The following is an 18792-nucleotide window of genomic DNA, read 5'->3' on the forward strand; positions in this document are numbered from 1 at the left end:
ATAACATAACTACCATTTGACAGAAAAAGGAGTTTCAAATAAAGGTTAAAGATAAGAGCACAAAGTTAAATCAGACATTAGGCCTACAAGAGTAAATACATGTACAGCCAATCTGTTGTTACAAAAAGTGTGTTAATGCCCAAATGCACAATAAAATCAATTGAACTACTTCTAGACATAATACGTTTAGTGATGGTATACATTTTCTTTCAGGTATTCATCCACAGTATAATAAGATTTCTCTGTCAGGTAATCTTTGAGAACTTGTTTAAATTTTGGCAGTTCTGTATGAACACATTTGATATGTAGTGGTAGAGCATTGAACACCTTAATGCTGGAGTAGTAAACTCCTTTTTGTACCAGAGTGAGACGTTTCATTTCTAAATGTAGATTGTTTTTGTTTCTGGTGTTATAACCATGGAATTTACTGTTGTCTTGGTAGATGGAATAATTTTTGCACACAAAGGTGAGCAAGGAAAAAATATACTGTGAGGCAGTTGTTAGGATACCTATCTTCCGAAACAAGTGCCTGCAAGAGTGTCTTTGATGGACTCCACACATTATTCTGATTGCTTTTTTTTGGATGGTGAAAACTTTTTTTGCAAGTGGTTGGTTCCCCCAGAATATGATAGCATATGACATCAATGAGTGGAAGTAGCCAAAGTAGGCAACCTTAATAGTGTCAACTTCAGCCACTGAAGAAATTACCCGTAATGCAAATGTTGCCGAGCTAAGTTTTTTACATAGATGAAGAATGTGAACTGACCAATTACATTTACTGTCTATGTAAGCACCCAGGAATTTTGTGTCTTCAACTTTCTGTATTGGTTGATCTCTACATTTTATGTTAATTTCATCGGGATTACTTTGTGATGTATGGAACCTCATATAATGAGTTTTATCTGCATTGAGCGAGAGACCATTTGAGGAGAACCAATTTAACATGTCATTAAAAACAGTATTTGTAGTTTTTTCAAGATCATGATCAATCAAATCGTCAATTAGAATTGTGGTATCATCGGCAAACAGGGTAAATTTGCTGTTTGTCTCAGAACAAAGAGGAAGATCATTAATAAAGATGAGGAAAAGCAGTGGGCCCAAACGGAGCCTTGAGGCACACCACACGTTATCGTGCCCCATTCAGACGAGGCAGGTTCTCCAGAAGAGCCATTTAGCATTACAGTCTGCTTCCGATCCTGTAAATATGATTGCAGCCACAAGCCAACAGTACCACCTAAACCATAGTATTCTGCCTTTTTCCAAAGAATTTGGTGGTTTACACAGTCGAAGGCTTTCGTAAGATCACAAAAAATACCCACTGGAGACATTTTTTTGTTAATGGCTTCCAAAACTTGGTTGCTGAAAGAGGATATTGCCTGTTCAGTACAAAGACCGGCACGAAAACCAAACTGATTTTTGCTTAAGATACTGTGGAAGTTGAGATGGTCTACAATCCTCCTGTGCATGAGTTTTTCTAGAATTTTCGAGAAGGTAGTTAATAGGGATATTGGGCGATAGTTTGTAACAATGCTTTTATCCCCTTTTTTAAAGAGAGGAATCACTACAGCCAACTTAAGTCTGTCAGGGACAATCCCATCTTGTAGGGATGCATTGTATATGTTGCATAAGACGGGACTAACAAATTTATAACAGTGTTTCAGTATTTTACTAGAAATATTGTCCACACCAGCAGAATTTTTATTTTTTAATGATCTAATTACTTTTATGACTTCACTTACAGTAACTGGAGGTAAGGATATCTCTGGGATTCACCTTTATTGCAACTATAGTAGAAGTCTGTGACCTAGCTAGTTAAGCTGGTTGGTTTCATTATTTTAGTATACCCATAAAATTTTTGCCTGTGTATATTTACATCCAGGTAACTATTAATATACTTTTCAATTTGGTTATTTGCTCTTGTCTGTGTGTTCATTCTTCAGTGTATTTGGAACCTTAAGTATTCTTGAGTACTTTTCATTCTCTCTTTTGGATTGCTTCAGTGCTCTTATTTCTGCTTAACGGGTGATTCAGCCTCATAAAGACACTCTAGTTTGATGACTGTGTGTTAGTGTCTCCGTTTTCTTAATTTTGAGATTAATTTTTGTTATGGATATCTTTCGTAAACCTGAAAGGTGTTTCATTCTGTAACAACAAATTTTGTAACCAGTCTTTCTCAGTCCAGTGTTCTGAATGGTTTCACCTAAATATTTGAACTCAGAAACTCTCTCAATTTTCCTGTGTTTAGATTTGAGAATTTTGGTTGTCTGATTGTTGATAGACATGTATTTTGTTTTATAAATGACATTTGGAGGTTTCCATTACCACTGTTTTTTTTTTAAAAGAATTTCTGTCTGAATGTCCTGAAACAGAATCACTATGCCATGCACAAAAGCTTATCAATCTATTCTAATGCTGGTTCTTCTTTTTTTGATTTGTTCATCAATTTAACCATTGATTTTATTTTTTGCCACATTTAGATTACATTTTGAAGACCAGAGTTTAAAATTAATGAAGAAAATTGATCACCTTGTCTCACTCCGGTCTAAATTTCAAAATGTTCCCCAAACTTTACTTTAGGTTTTGTACTATTTAGTGTTTCACTAATAATTGGAGTAATTTTGAGGTCCAGATTCTGAAGAGAGACTTGTAGCCCACCAATTCATAAACTTCTTAAAAAATTTACCGTGATGGAAACTACTTCCATATTTTAAATTTTTTATGTCAGTGAATTGATTTCAGAACTGAAATTTATTGTGGGGAATATATGTTTGGCCTGGATGTTGTTGCACTCATCCCATTCTGTATTATTATTATTATTATTAACAACATCAGTTCCAGTTTCAGTTTGCTAAATGTTCTGCATGCACACTAAAACTACCTGCCACAGTTTATCCTTGTTAGTTTCAATAACCCCCCCCCCATGAACCATGGACCTTGCCGTTGGTGGGGAGGCTTGCGTGCCTCAGCGATACAGATAGCCGTACCATAGGTGCAACCACAATGGAGGGGTATCTGTTGAGAGGCCAGACAAACGTGTGGTTCCTGAAGAGGGGCAGCAGCCTTTTCAGTAGTTGCAAGGGCAACAGTCTGGATGATTGACTGATCTGGCCTTGTAACAATAACCAAAACGGCCTTGCTGTGTTTTGTGGCGGTGTTCGTAGTGACAAACACTTGGCTGTAGAAATGGCTTACGAAGTCACCGCCACACTTTTAATAGCGGGCCGACCGGTCCGCTGGAACAGTGAACAGAAAGATGAAAGCCCAAACACTCACATTAAATAAAAGTCGGTACTTATCTTTTATTAGTGAAGATACAGTAACACAGTAGTGAACTCGGTGTCTACAGAAATCTGTCTAGTTCGAGTCGGAGCGGCTAGGTCAGCGTCGGCTGACGACAAACAACAACTCTGCCGCGATGAACACACAACTGACTAGTAAGTACACAATTCGGTGGCGAGTATACAACTGAGCGGCGAATACAGAACTGTCCTAGCGCTCGCGACTCCAGCGCTTAAGAAGCCAGAAGCCAGCGGTGGCGTGCGCAGACTTGCGGCAATTTCCTCTCTCGCTGGCGCTGCTTATGCGGACGGCGTCCGAACTTTGATGCTGCCAACCTTTTGGCAGCGGGCTCGGGTGGCAGTACTGGCTAGGATACAACACTGTGCTGGTACTGCGAACGGCTGAAAGCAAGGGGAAACTACAGCCGTAATTTTTCCCGAGGGCATGCAGCTTTACTGTCTGATTACATGATGATGGCGTCCTCTTGGGTAAAATATTCCGGAGGTAAAATAGTCCCCCATTCGGATCTCCGGGCGGGGACTACTCAAGAGGATGTCGTTATCAGGAGAAAGAAAACTGGCGTTCTACGGATCGGAGCGTGGAATGTCCGATCCCTTAATCGGGCAGGTAGGTTAGAAAATTTAAAAAGGGAAATGGATAGGTTGAAGTTAGATATAGTGGGAATTAGTGAAGTTCGGTGGCAGGAGGAACAAGACTTCTGGTCAGGTGACTACAGGGCTATAAACGCAAAATCAAATAGGGGTAATGCAGGAGTAGGTTTAATAATGAATAGGAAAATAGGAATGCGAGTAAGCTACTACAAACAGCATAGTGAACGCATTATTGTGGCCAAGATAGATACGAAGCCCACGCCTACTACAGTAGTACAAGTTTATATGCCAACTAGCTCTGCAGATGACGAAGAAATTGAAGAAATGTATGATGAAATAAAAGAAATTATTCAGATTGTGAAGGGAGACGAAAATTTAATAGTCATGGGTGACTGGAATTCGAGTGTAGGAAAAGGGAGAGAAGGAAACATAGTAGGTGAATATGGATTGGGGGACAGAAATGAAAGAGGAAACCGCCTGGTCGAATTTTGCACAGAGCACAACATAATCATAACTAACACTTGGTTTAAGAATCATGAAAGAAGGTTGTATACATGGAAGAACCCTGGAGATACTAAAAGGTATCAGATAGATTATATAATGGTAAGACAGAGATTTAGGAACCAGGTTTTAAATTGTAAGACATTTCCAGGGGCAGATGTGGACTCTGACCACAATCTATTGGTTATGACCTGTAGATTAAAACTGAAGAAACTGCAAAAAGGTGGGAATTTAAGGAGATGGGACCTGGATAAACTAAAAGAACCAGAGGTTGTACAGAGATTCAGGGAGAGCATAAGGGAGCAATTGACAGGAATGGGGGAAATAAATACAGTAGAAGAAGAATGGGTAGCTTTGAGGGATGAAGTAGTGAAGGCAGCAGAGGATCAAGTAGGTAAAAAGACGAGGGCTAGTAGAAATCCTTGGGTAACAGAAGGAATATTGAATTTAATTGATGAAAGGAGAAAATATAAAAATGCAGTAAGTGAAACAGGCAAAAAGGAATACAAACGTCTCAAAAATGAGATCGACAGGAAGTGCAAAATAGCTAAGCAGGGATGGCTATAGGACAAATGTAAGGATGTAGAGGCCTATCTCACTAGTGGTAAGATAGATACTGCCTACAGGAAAATTAAAGAGACCCTTGGAGAAAAGAGAGCCAGTTGTACGAATATCGAGAGCTCAGGTGGAATCCCAATGCTAAGCAAAGAAGGGAAAGCAGAAAGGTGGAAGGAGTATATAGAGGGTCTATACAAGGGCGATGTACTTGAGGACAATATTATGGAAATGGAAGAGGATGTAGATGAAGATGAAATGGGAGATATGATACTGCGTGAAGAGTTTGACAGAGCACTGAAAGACCTGAGTCGAAACATGGCCCCTGGAGTAGACAATATTCCACTGGAACTACTGACGGCCATGGGAGAGCCAGTCCTGACAAAACTCTACCATCTGGTGAGCAAGATGTATGAAACAGGCGAAATACCCTCAGACTTCAAGAAGAATATAATAATTCCAATCCCAAAGAAAGCAGGTGTTGACAGATGTGAAAATTACCGAACTATCAGCTTAATAAGTCACAGCTGCAAAATACTAACACGAATTCTTTACAGATGAATGGAAAAACTGGTAGAAGCCAACCTCGGGGAAGATCAGTTTGGATTCCGTAGAAACACTGGAACACGTGAGGCAATACTGACCTTACGACTTATCTTAGAAGAAAGATTAAGGAAAGGCAAACCTACGTTTCTAGCATTTGTAGACTTAGAGAAAGCTTTTGACAATGTTGACTGGAATACTCTCTTTCAAATTCTAAAGGTGGCAGGGGTAAAATACAGGGAGCGAAAGGCTATTTACAATTTGTACAGAAACCAGATGGCAGTTATAAGAGTCGAGGGACATGAAAGGGAATCAGTGGTTGGGAAGGGAGTAAGACAGGGTTGTAGCCTCTCCCCGATGTTGTTCAATCTGTATATTGAGCAAGCAGTAAAGGAAACAAAAGAAAAATTCGGAGTAGGTATTAAAATTCATGGAGAAGAAATAAAAACTTTGAGGTTCGCCGATGACATTGTAATTCTGTCAGAGACAGCAAAGGACTTGGAAGAGCAGTTGAATGGAATGGACAGTGTCTTGAAAGGAGGATATAAGATGAACATCAACAAAAGCAAAACAAGGATAATGGAATGTAGTCTAATTAAGTCGGGTGATGCTGAGGGAATTAGATTAGGAAATGAGGCACTTAAAGTAGTAAAGGAGTTTTGCTATTTGGGGAGCAAAATAACTGATGATGGTCGAAGTAGAGAGGATACAAAATGTAGGCTGGCAATGGCAAGGAAAGCGTTTCTGAAGAAGAGAAATTTGTTAACATCCAGTATTGATTTAAGTGTCAGGAAGTCGTTTCTGAAAGTATTCGTATGGAGTGTAGCCATGTATGGAAGTGAAACATGGATGATAAGTAGTTTGGACAAGAAGAGAATAGAAGCTTTCGAAATGTGGTGCTACAGAAGAATGCTGAAGATTAGATGGGTAGATCACATAACTAATGAGGAAGTATTGAATAGGTTTGGGGAGAAGAGAAGTTTGTGGCACAACTTGACCAGAAGAAGGGATCAGTTGGTAGGACATGTTCTGAGGCATCAAGGGATCACCAATTTAGTATTGGAGGGCAGCGTGGAGGGTAAAAATCGTAGAGGGAGACCAAGAGATGAATACACTAAGCAGATTCAGAAGGATGTAGGTTGCAGTAGGTACTGGGAGATGAAAAAGCTTGCACAGGATAGAGTAGCATGGAGAGCTGCATCAAACCAGTCTCAGGACTGAAGACCACAACAACAACAACAGTTTCAATAATGCAGCAAAAAAAAAAATCACTGTTTAGGCAAATAAATGGTTAAATATCGTAAATGTCACACTGTGTGTTGTGTCCCATTCCAATAATTAAGTTGTTAAGCCAAGGAGGTGAAATGTCACACTGTTTGTTGTGTTCCATTCCAATAATTAAGTTGTTAAGCCAAGGAGGTGACTGTGGAGTGATGAATCAAGACTGTACTGTTAGTTTGTGGAAGTGGGTGCTGCCTCATCTTGGCCCCAGATTACGCCAGTTCAGTTCTGTTGTACAATGTCTATATAGTTTCCAGGTGGTTATCTGCATTTGTCCGAGCAATGGAGGATGAGCATTTTCCCCTCAGTTATACACTATACAGTCCACATGCTTATCTGAGTGGTAATGTGCTTGCCCCCCATGCAAACGGGTCCGAGTTCGATTCCCGGCCAGGGCGGAAATTTTCTCCGCTCAGGGATTGGGTGTTGTGTTTTTCTCGTCATCATTTCATCCTCTTCATTGGCATGCAAGTCGCCTAATGTGGTGTCAAATGAAATAAGACTTGCATCTGGCAGCTCAGCTTCCCAAAATAGGGGCCTCCCGGCCAATGATGCCATACACTCATTTCCATTTATACACTATAAAAACAGGGAAAAAAATACATCTATATTATAACACTATAGCACATTGATATACCTACTTGCTGATTTTATCATAAGTTGTCATGTTTTGACAAAAGATAATCAGAACATTTATACAAAGAGAGAGAGAAACGGAAGAATACGTCACATCTCTGCTATTTGTGTTGGTACTCTCATAAGAAATTAGTTCCTTCTCCATGCTGTACTATGTTCTGCCATTGCTCCTGAAACCATCTCAGTGGTTCCCATCATATATTAATGATGGCACAGTTGAGGATTTTTAATAATAATTACAATAATAACAACAATATATAAAGGGTAGAATTGTAAGTTATTACGCAGTATCTATGTATCAGGTATTGAGAGTTTGAATAGATCCAAATGTAAGCAGCATTTGGAAAGATTTCACAGATGAAAGATAATAAATGTAACTTACTTTAAGGATTTAGGGCAAGCAGACTTGGGAGTTCTGCAATAATTCCATCTTAAACAGATGCCTCATAATTTTTTTAGCCTTTTAATTTGTCCATCAATTTCCTATTCACTTGGTGCTTGTCAGTTTGGATTGGGTTTTAGAGGAATTTGTGGTGGAAATCATTACACGGGCTCAGCACAATTTAACAGTTTCCACTAATATACTCTGCAATTGTCTTGTTTGTCCACCTCCTATCTTGATGCAGATGTTTGGTGCTGGTACCTATTTGGCTTTGTTTTAGTTTTATAAATAGTTCTAGTGTAAATCTTTTGAAAATTTTATTCAATTTTACAGACATAACTGTTCTCATATTGTCTCTTTGTTTGTCTAATTGAGTTTGAAGTTTCTTCATTTGTTGCTAGATTGTAAATTTACATTTTTTATTTGATACTATTTGTAATGTAACCCATTAAAAAGGAATGGATGAAATGAAATGCTTGTACTTAATTTTTCCAAATGCTTATTGTTCAGAAGTGGGATTTATCCCAGTAACCACAGGATGAGTACAATGAAAGAACCTAATCATTAGATAAAGAATGGAAACACCAGGTTGGAATATCAAAAATATAAGGAAAAGATAGATTGCTAACTACTATAATGATGACATGTTAAGTTGCAGACAGGCATAATAAAAAGACACACATTAGCTTTTGGACAAAGCTTTCATCAGGAAGGAAAACACATACACACATTCATTCACACAAGCAAGCACACCTCAAGCACTCATGACTGTCATCTCCTGCAGCTCAGATTGGAATGCATCTGTCGTGCAGAATGGAAGCAGCAATCTGGAGGGAATGGGGAAGGGGAGGGAGGCTGTGGGGCAGGGAAGGTGTGGGTGGGGGGGGAGTGAAAAAGGAGAGGAGTTGGGAAGGGAAAGAAAGGCATGTGCATTGGCAGATGCAGATGGCAGCACACAAAGAGGGTGGGAGACAAGAAGAAGGATGAGATGATAGGACAGAGGGGGTGGAAACAATTGGGTGGAATGTGGATGACATTAGATTACCATAGGCTGAGGCCAGGATAATTTCAGAGAGGTCAACCCCCATTTGCACAGTTCAAAAAATCTGATGGTTGAGAGGAAGATCCAGCTGGCTCTGGTAGTGAAGCTGCCATTGAAATAAAGCATGTTATGTTCAGTTGCACGATGTGTCGCAGGGCAGTCTACCGTCAGGGTTGCCACAAGTTCTGGAAATCAGGTAATTTCAAATGTATAGGGGAAATCGGGGAAATATCAGGGAAACTTGCAAAAAAAAAAAAAAAAAAAAAGACACTGGAAAAATCTCATATTTATCTCTATAACATGAAATTGTTTTTTACTGATATGTCATGCTTTGCCTCTTGCTGGGTGCAGCTACTTCCCTACACTCTTATTCTTACTGCTTCTCCCTTTCCTACCCTTCCACTCAGCTTGCAGTCAGTGCTGCCACCACTACTTGCTGCCAGCCTACAAACTACTGATGTGAGGCAGGAGGCATGAGGAGTGGTTGTTTAGATCTTATTCTCAGATCTTGTGGATGCAGCAGCTGGAGACAATGGTCATGTGTGCATGAGTTGTGTCTGAGTGATTGTGCGAATGTGTGTGCACTTTCATTTTCTGTGGCCAAAAATTTAATAGTGAGTGTGAGTGTGAGTGTCTTTTCTATGTTCCTGTCTGTGGCTCAGCAATCATCTTTAGGGTGAGTTGTTACCTGTCCTCATTAGTATTGATTCTCAGATTATTCATGCAAGTTATCTGTTGTGTGGATGATCACTGCAGACTCATTCCAACAACATCTTATTTGTGACACATGAATAGCTGGCCACACGAGTGGTCTTTCATGACGGGCCAAAACTGCAGGCCATTTCTGTGGGTATCTCTGATGGATCAGGTCTGCCGATCTGAAGCCCATAGTTTCCCACTAACGTGTGGGCCCTGTTTGTCAGATCTAGTCTCACTGATGTGGCAAATTTTCATGGTTTATTCATGGACCTGGGACCGTGGTGCTCCTGGGCAGCTCAGAGGCCACAGGTGATGGATTTCAGGAATTTCAAATGCCTCACTACAAGTACATTGTACAGTGTGATGTTCTATAGACATGTTATTTATTCCAGTACATTTTGGCACTTCGAAAGTAGTTTATATATTAGAAAATATGGATGACAAGAAGAAGAAAATTGTGGCAGTCACTGGCAGTTTGAATGCTATGTACTTGTATATTTCTTGAAAGAAACATCACACAATACCTGTAGAACAATAGACATAACACAGTGGGTAATAACCAACAATAACAAACATAGTAGAACCAACATTTTGTTGGCAGTCACCAATAGTGTTGATTTACACAACTCTTCCCCATCTTATACCTTTCTTTCAAGAGGTCTACTTTTTTCTGAAGTTTTTTCTGAAAGCAGTGAAGGTGTTTTAAATCTGTCTTGCCACTCCAGCAAAATCCATATTTTTTGTCACCAGATGTGTTTTGCTTTATTGAAACAAAAAACAAGAGTGGTCTTAATGAAACGTATATACCATTTGGCTTGCTTTCTCTATCTAAAACCAGTTCATTACAAAGGATGTTCACGTTAGTACTTAAGATTTTTGCTCACACATTCAGTAATACAGAAATCCTTGTCAACTTATATCTTTACTTACCTTTGAGATCTCAAAATTTATCAGGGAAAAATGCTAAAACTTGTCTGGAAATCAGGGAAATATCATGGAAGTTTACTTGGGGAAACTTGTGGCAACTCTGACTTTGCTCTTATCCACAGTTAGGCAGTGGCCATTAATCCTGTCTGACACCTAGTTGGTAGTCATGCCAAATATGCTGTGCAAAAATAGTGGCAGGGTTGGTATATGACATGGCTGGTTTCACAGGTGGCTTGGTCTCTGATGGTGAAGGGTAAGAATGTGACAGGACTGGAATAGGAAGTGCCTATGGGCGGTTTGGACAGTTCTTGCACCTTGGTCTTCCGAAGGGATATGATCCCTGTGGCAAGAGATTAGGATTTGGCATGACATAAGGATAGACTAGGATGTTGAGGAGATAGGATGACCAACTGAACACCACTTTAGGAGGTATGGGAAGGATCTTGAGTAGAGTGGTCCTCATTTCAGGGCATGGGGCATGATGATAGATAATCAAAGCCCTGGCAAAGGATGTGGTTCAGTTGTTCCAGTCTGGGGTGGTATTTAGTGAAGAAGGGGGCAAAACTTTGTAGCTGGTTCTTGGGGGTGGTGAGAGGATTGGAGATGTGGGGAGAAATGGCATGGGTGATCTGTTTGTGTACTAGGTCTGTGGAAAACTGTCTGTTTGTGAAGGTTCAGCATACTGGGCAAAGGAGTATTTGTCACTACAGATACACCATCCCCAGGTGGCCAGGCTGTGTGGGAGGGGTTTTTTGGTGTGGAAGGGATGACAACTATCAAAATGCTGGTACTGTTGGTGGTTGGTGGGTTTGATGTGGACAGAAATGTGGCTGGAGCTATCAGAGAGAAGGAGGTCTGCACTCAGAAAGGTGGCACTCTGGGTAAAGGAGAACCATGTGAAGCAGATTGAAGACAAGGTGTCAAGTTTGTGAAGTAATGAAGAGAGAGTGTCTTGGCCCTGAATCCACATCATGAAGACATCATGAATAAACCTGAACCAGACTAGGGGTTTAACATTTTGGAAGTTTACGAACACATCCTCTAGATGGCCATAAGCAAGCTGGCGTTGGAGAGTACCACTTGGGTGCCCATGACTGTGCTCCAGATTTGTTTTTTTATACCTCCCATTCAAAGTAGAAGTTGTTGTTAGTTAGGATAAAGTTAGTAAGGTGTATGAGGAATGAGGTAGTGTATTTGGAGTCTGAAGGATACTGGGAAAGGTAGTGTTCAGTAGTGGTTAGACCATGGGCATGAGGGATGTTGGTGTATGTGGAGGGGGCATCAACAGTGGTGGGTAGGGATCCAGGAGGTAAAGGGGTTGGTATGGTAGAGAGTCAGTGAAGGAACTGGTTGGTACCTTTGACACAGCAGGCTAGATAACAGGCAATCAGTTGGAGGTGTTGGTCAATGAGGACTGAAATTTTTTCAGCACAATAACCAGCTGCAATGGGGTCTCCAGGACTGTTGGGTTTGTGGATTTTGGGGAGCATGTGGAAGATGGGTGTGCATAGTGTCATAGAGATCAGGAGGGAAATGGATTCAGGGGTGAGGTCCTGGGAAGGGTCTAAGACTCTAAGGAGGGACTGGAAACTATGTTGGACTTCTGGGATGGGATCAGTCCGGCAGGGTTAATAGACGGTGGAGTCATATAATTGGCAGATGCCTTCCACCAGGTAATCATTCTGATTCATAAGAACAGTGATGGACACTTTGTCTGCAAGTAGGATAATTAGGTCAGGATTTGTTTTGAGGTTGTGTATGGCTGTTATTTCTTCTGCTGAAATGTTGGTGTTCTGAGGAAGGGACTGCCAGGGCTTAGATTTCTCATCACCATGCCCTGAAATTAGGTACATCCTAGCCAAGATCCTTCCCACTCATACTAAACTGGTATTCCACCACCCATCCAATCTCCACAACATCCTAGTCCAATCTAATCCCACTCTCAATCCCACCCCGTTGTCAAAGGGATCACATCCCTGTGGAAGATGCAGGTGTAAAATCTGTCCAATCCACCTACACCACATTTACTATTCCAGTCTTGTCACAAGTTATCCTGCCCTATCAAAGGGCACAATACCTGTGAAAGCAGTTATGTCATATACCAGTTCATTGCACGGCTTTTTATATTGGTATGACTATCAACCAGCTGTCCACTAGGACGATTGGCCATCACCTAACAATGGTGAAGGCCACAGTAGACTACCCTGTGGTTTAACATGCAGATGAACATAACATTCTTGAAACTTTCTGGCAGATTAAAACAGTGAGTCGAACCGAGATTCGAACTTGGGACCTTTGCCTTTCATGGGCAAGTGCTCTACCATCTGAGCTACCCAAGCATGACTCTCACCCTGTCCTCACAGCTTTACTTCTGCCAGTGCCTCGTCGCCTACCTTCCAAACTTTACAGAAGCTCTCCTGCGAACCTTGCAGAACTATCACTCCTGAAAGAAAGGATATTGCGGAGACATGGTTTAGCCTAGGGGATGTTTCCAAAATGAGATTTTCACTCTGCAGTGGAGTGTGCGCTGATATGAAACTTCCTGGCAGATTAAAACTGTGTGCTGGACCGAGATTCGAACTTGGGACTTTTGCCTTTCGCTGGCAACACTTGCCCGCGAAAATCAAAGGTCCCAAGTTCGAATCTCGAACTGGCACACAGTTTTAATCTGCCAGGAAGTTTGATAACATCCTTGATTTCAATGGTTGCTTCACTACCTGAGCCATCTGGATCCTTCCCTCCACCACCAGGTCTTCTGAACTGCAAAGATGGCAGTTACCCTTACAACACATTCTCCATTCCCAAAATTCTACCAGTCTCAACCTATGATATCCCACTGTCCCAACATTCCAAACCCAATATTTTCCACCTCATAAGTCCTGTGACCTACTCCTATTCTTGCCTCCCACCCTCTTTGTGTGCCACCCTCTGCCAGTGCACTCCCCATCTTTCCTCTTCCCCGCTCCTCTCCTTTTTGCCTCCCCCCCCCCCCCCCCCACTGCCCACACACACACACACACACACACACACACACACACACACACACACACACACACACACTTCCCAGTCCCATAGCCTCCTGACACTCTACCTTTTGGCAGTCTAGTCTCTGCACATTCCACTGCTAGACATTGCTCCTGTCTCCCCTCACCTTTACCCTTCTACTTGCTCCTCTTCCCTGACCCTTCCACATTACTGCTTCTGTTCTATGTGCCAGATGCATTCCATTCTGAGCTGCTGCTGGAGAAGATGGTCATGTGTGCATGATGTATGCTCACTCGCTTGTATGAATGAATGTGTGTGTGTTTCCTTTTCTGATAAAGGTGTTAGCCCAAAGTTAATGCATAAGTGTCTTTTCATTGTGCCTGTCTGCAACTTATCATGTCATCTTTACAGTAAGTAGCAATCTACCTTTCCTTATACTGTTGATATTCCATCCTGGAATTTCCATTGGCTGATTTTGCCTAATGTTTTTCTTCCATCCTACAACCCTCTGATGTTTACACAACACATGGCTACGTGACAGCAAGGATTGTTGATGTAGCTCTGATGTCCCAAATTCTTCCAATTGATAATTGTATCTATTCATATTGATCCCACTTTCCCTCCCATCCTCACGTATTTTAGCTTTTTATTTTCCACACATATCTTTGTCCCAAGTACTTGTATCATCGACCTAACCAATCCCCCTTCCCCCTATCTAACCTTTTTCAGTCACATGAATACTCTGATACCCCATCTGCTCCTTTTCTCCCACATTTCTGTACATTTTTAACGTATTTGTGCATATTTTTACGTGGTTTAACACAGTTACATGTATTTGTGCACAGTTTTACATCATTAGTGCATATTTTTACATATCTGTGCATATTTTTTCGTATTTGCACGTATTTTTACGTACTTGTAGGTATTTTTGCATATGTGTGCGAGGGTTTGCATGTCTATATGTATTCACCATGTGTCTTTTCTCTCATCCAGCCCCCCTCACAACCATCTAACACCCTATTTTGCCCATTCTCTCATCATTCCTCTTTCACCTATACCGCTGCTCCAAAAATATCCCATTCCTTGGCTAAAATCCAGCCCCACATCTAGCTTTTTAAGTGATACCAAAAGCATGGATTGCACCCCTTCCCCCAATGGCATAACCATAAAAATTCCTTTCTACTTCACATCTAAAAGGTCTCCTATTGAGTATACGGAGTTATCCTTCTGAAATTCTTTTAATTTGTTGTTAAATGCCGGTTGGCTATCTGTCAGACTTTTAATGACTGTGAATATCGCTAGTTCTTAAACAAATTTCTGCAAGATGATCTTGGGTGGGCTCCAAAATTCTGATTACACTTATTTATTTATTTTTGCATAGAATCAACAAAAATGATGACTATTGCAAACATCAGTGTTGTTTACATAAGTATGAAGATGTTCTTAAAATACAAACAAAACAAATTGTTGATATAAATTAGCAAGACTATAATACAAGTACACAAAGGGAATGTAGTGTCACAGAAGGAGGTATGCAACTAAAATATTTCTAATTTCTAATACAAACTATAAGATCATGTGTGTTTTCAACTTAGAATTCAGACAGAGAGTACAAACATTTCTTTGCCAGGAATAATTTGAGTTCCGTTTTAAAGATATTTCCATGATAGGCAGATAAGTCTTTTGGCAATTTGTTAAGCCAAATTTGACCACTGATGTATGGGCTGTGATCTGTTATTTTTAACTTTGTTCTTTGCCTAAAGCAACTATTTTTATTTCTAGTGTTGTGGTCGTGTATGTCATTGCATCTTCTTGAATCTTTTTGATGATTTACAAAAAAGAAAATTACCTTACATAAATACAGGAAATACACTGTAAGGTACTTATGTTGCACAAAAATCTCTTTAACAGAATCATTATGACCCAGATCATGCATTATTCTAATTGCCTTCTTCTGCAACAACATTAATCTATTGAGGTGTGTATCAGCAGCACAGCCCCAAAGTTCAATACCCTAATTTAGTAAAGGATATATTGTTCCATAATAAACAGTTTGAATAGTAGGGTTTGTAACTATTTTTGTAAGGTGACTGAGTAGATATAATCCACTACTAATCTTTCCACACACAAAGTTAATATGCTTTGACCACCTCAAGTTTTCATATAAGTATAGGCCCAAGAATTTGCAGCTATTAGTGTCTGCTGCCTCAATTCCATATATATTATTTATAGAGGTATGATGAGAGTTAAAGGTCTTGAATGATAACAATTGTGATTTATTAACATTGACCTTTAGCTCTTGTTATTGAAAATACTTAATTATAGTTATTAATCCATCTGTTGCAGAAGATGTAAGTTCACAGGTATTTTTGCCAAAAAACAACAGAGATATGTCATCTGTGTAGCTCACTATTATAGAGTTTTGTGGCTGGGTGACATACCCAATTTATCATTCAGTGAAGGAGCTTTTCCAGAAAGGCTGAAAATTTCAAAAGTGAAGCCATTATTTAAAAATGGCAACTAGTATAAGGTAAAAAACTATCACTCAATATCTCTCCTCCCAGCATTTTCAAAAGTATTAGTAAAACTGATGAAGCACCAAATCAACAAATATCTAAATGACCATAATTTACTAAACAGAAATCAGCATGGCTTCCAAGCACTTAAAAATACCGAAACAGCAGTAATATCCTACACTGAACAAATAATCAAAAATCTAGAAAAAGATTATAGTGTAGTAGGAGTAAATTTAGACCTCTCCAAAACTTTTGACACTGTGAACCAGGACATTCTTTTAGAAAAATTGGAAGCATTGGGTATACATGGGATAGGGGAAAAATGGTTTGAATCATACCTAAAAAACAGAACACAGGTTGTTGGACTGACATGAACTTACTCCAACCACAAAATAAATTCAGTATCAGAAGCAAAAAATGTAGAAATAGGAGTACCACAAGGCAGCATCCTAGGGCCCATATTGTTTCTTATCTATATAAACGATTTTCACACCTCAGATGATGCAGCCAAAGCAATAATATTTGCAGATGATACTAGTGTGATAATAAGTGCACCAAAGCAATTGCTACCAACAACTGCTGATAAAGTGCTAAATTACATTTTAAAAAAATCCACTCTTGGTTCAATGCAAACAGGTTGACACTGAATGTAAATAAAACAAATTATATGCAGTTTGGGAAAAGATGTCAAAATGTAAATCTCCATCTGGTGTGGGTTGACAATGCCTTACACAGAGTGACATCCACAAAATTGCTGGGGATTCATGTGGATGAAAACTTAAATTTTAATGACCATGTAATAAAACTTGCACAGAAACTTAATTCAGCCTGTTTTGCCCTCAGAATTATTGCAAATGTTTGTACCTCAGAGGGTGCCAGAATGGTATATTTTGGCTATTTTCAATCTCTTGCCACATACGGAATAATATTTTGGGGTTCCACAACAGGGCGCCTAAAACAAATTTTTTTGTTGCAGAAGAGGGCCATCCAAATAATAACTCACAGTCATCCACAAGCACACTGCAAACCCATATTCAAAAAGCTTAGAATACTTACTATACCATCATTATACATATATAAATGTGTATTGTATGTCAGGACCCACATTACAGATTTTCAGACAAATGCCGACTTTCATAACTACAATACCCGTAATAGTGCAGCACTCCATACTCAGCGAACAAAAAGAACGAATACACAAAGGCATGTGAGCAATATCGGTGCAAAACTGTACAATGCACTGCCAATCAACATCAGACAGTTAGAAGATGATAACAAATTTAAAACAGAATTTAAAAAATTTCTAGTAGAACAATGTTTTTATTCTGTAAATGACTACGTAGGTCAATAAATTTTTTCTGATGATATTTATAAAGGCAAAATGGAAAATACTCTATCTGTACCTAATCATTCATTACCTAATCATTCATTACATTTACATACTTAAAGGACAGCTGTTGTGTGATGTAAAAATATACTTAAGCAGTGTTGTGTATGTAAGGACTTGCCGTTTAGGGAGCAAAACTAAAGCCTTATGAAAAACAGACTGTTGTTGTTGTGGTCTTCAGTTCTGAGACTGGTTTGATGCAGCTCTCCATGCTACTCTATCCTGTGCAAGCTTTTTCATCTCCCAGTACCTACTGCAACCTACATCCTTCTGAATCTGCTTAGTGCATTCATCTCTTGGTCTCCCTCTACGATTTTTACCCTCCACGCTGCCCTCCAATACTAAATTGGTGATCCCTTGATGCCTCAGAACATGTCCTACCAACTGATCCCTTCTTCTGGTCAAGTTGTGCCACAAACTTCTCTTCTCCCCAATCCTATTCAATACTTCCTCATTAGTTATGTGATCTACCCATCTAATCTTCAGCATTCTTCTGTAGCACCACATTTCGAAAGCTTCTATTCTCTTCTTGTCCAAACTATTTATCGTCCATGTTTCACTTCCATACATGGCTACACTCCATACGAATACTTTCAGAAATGACTTCCTGACACTTAAATCTATACTGGATGTTAACAAATTTCTCTTCTTCAGAAACGCTTTCCTTGCCATTGCCAGCCTACATTTTATATCCTCTCTACTTCGACCATCATCAGTTAGTTTGCTCCCCAAATAGCAAAACTCCTTTACTACTTTAAGTGCCTCATTTCCTAATCTAATTCCCTCAGCATCACCCGACTTAATTAGACTACATTCCATTATCCTTGTTTTGCTTTTGTTGATGTTCATCTTATATCCTCCTTTCAAGACACTGTCCATTCCATTCAACTGCTCTTCCAAGTCCTTTGCTGTCTCTGACAGAATTACAATGTCATCGGCGAACCTCAAAGTTTTTATTTCATCTCCATGAATTTTAATACCTACTCCGAATTTTTCTTTTGTTTCCTTTACTGCTTGCTCAATATACAGATTGAACAACATCGGGGAGAGGCTACAACCCTGTCTTACTCCCTTCCCAACCACTGCTTCCCTTTCATGTCCCTCGACTCTTATAACTGCCATCTGGTTTCTGTACAAATTGTAAATAGCCTTTCGCTCCCTGTATTTTACCCCTGCCACCTTTAGAATTTGAAAGAGAGTATTCCAGTCAACATTGTCAAAAGCTTTCTCTAAGTCTACAAATGCTAGAAACGTAGGTTTGCCTTTCCTTAATCTTTCTTCTAAGATAAGTCGTAAGGTCAGTATTGCCTCACGTGTTCCAGTGTTTCTACGGAATCCAAACTGATCTTCCCCGAGGTTGGCTTCTACTAGTTTTTCCATTCGTCTGTAAAGAATTCGTGTTAGTATTTTGCAGCTGTGACTTATTAAGCTGATAGTTCGGTAATTTT

General features: G+C 39.8%; 1 protein-coding gene across 3 annotated transcripts in view; it reads left to right on the forward strand.

Moving 5' to 3' along the window:
- LOC124775037 (probable multidrug resistance-associated protein lethal(2)03659) overlaps positions 1 to 18792 on the forward strand; it is a 462866-nt gene that overhangs the window by 391768 nt on the left and 52306 nt on the right. The gene's annotated exons all lie outside the window — the stretch shown is intronic.

The sequence above is a fragment of the Schistocerca piceifrons genome, chromosome 2 (assembly GCF_021461385.2).
Source record: "Schistocerca piceifrons isolate TAMUIC-IGC-003096 chromosome 2, iqSchPice1.1, whole genome shotgun sequence".
In the NCBI taxonomy this organism is placed as follows: domain Eukaryota; kingdom Metazoa; phylum Arthropoda; class Insecta; order Orthoptera; family Acrididae; genus Schistocerca; species Schistocerca piceifrons.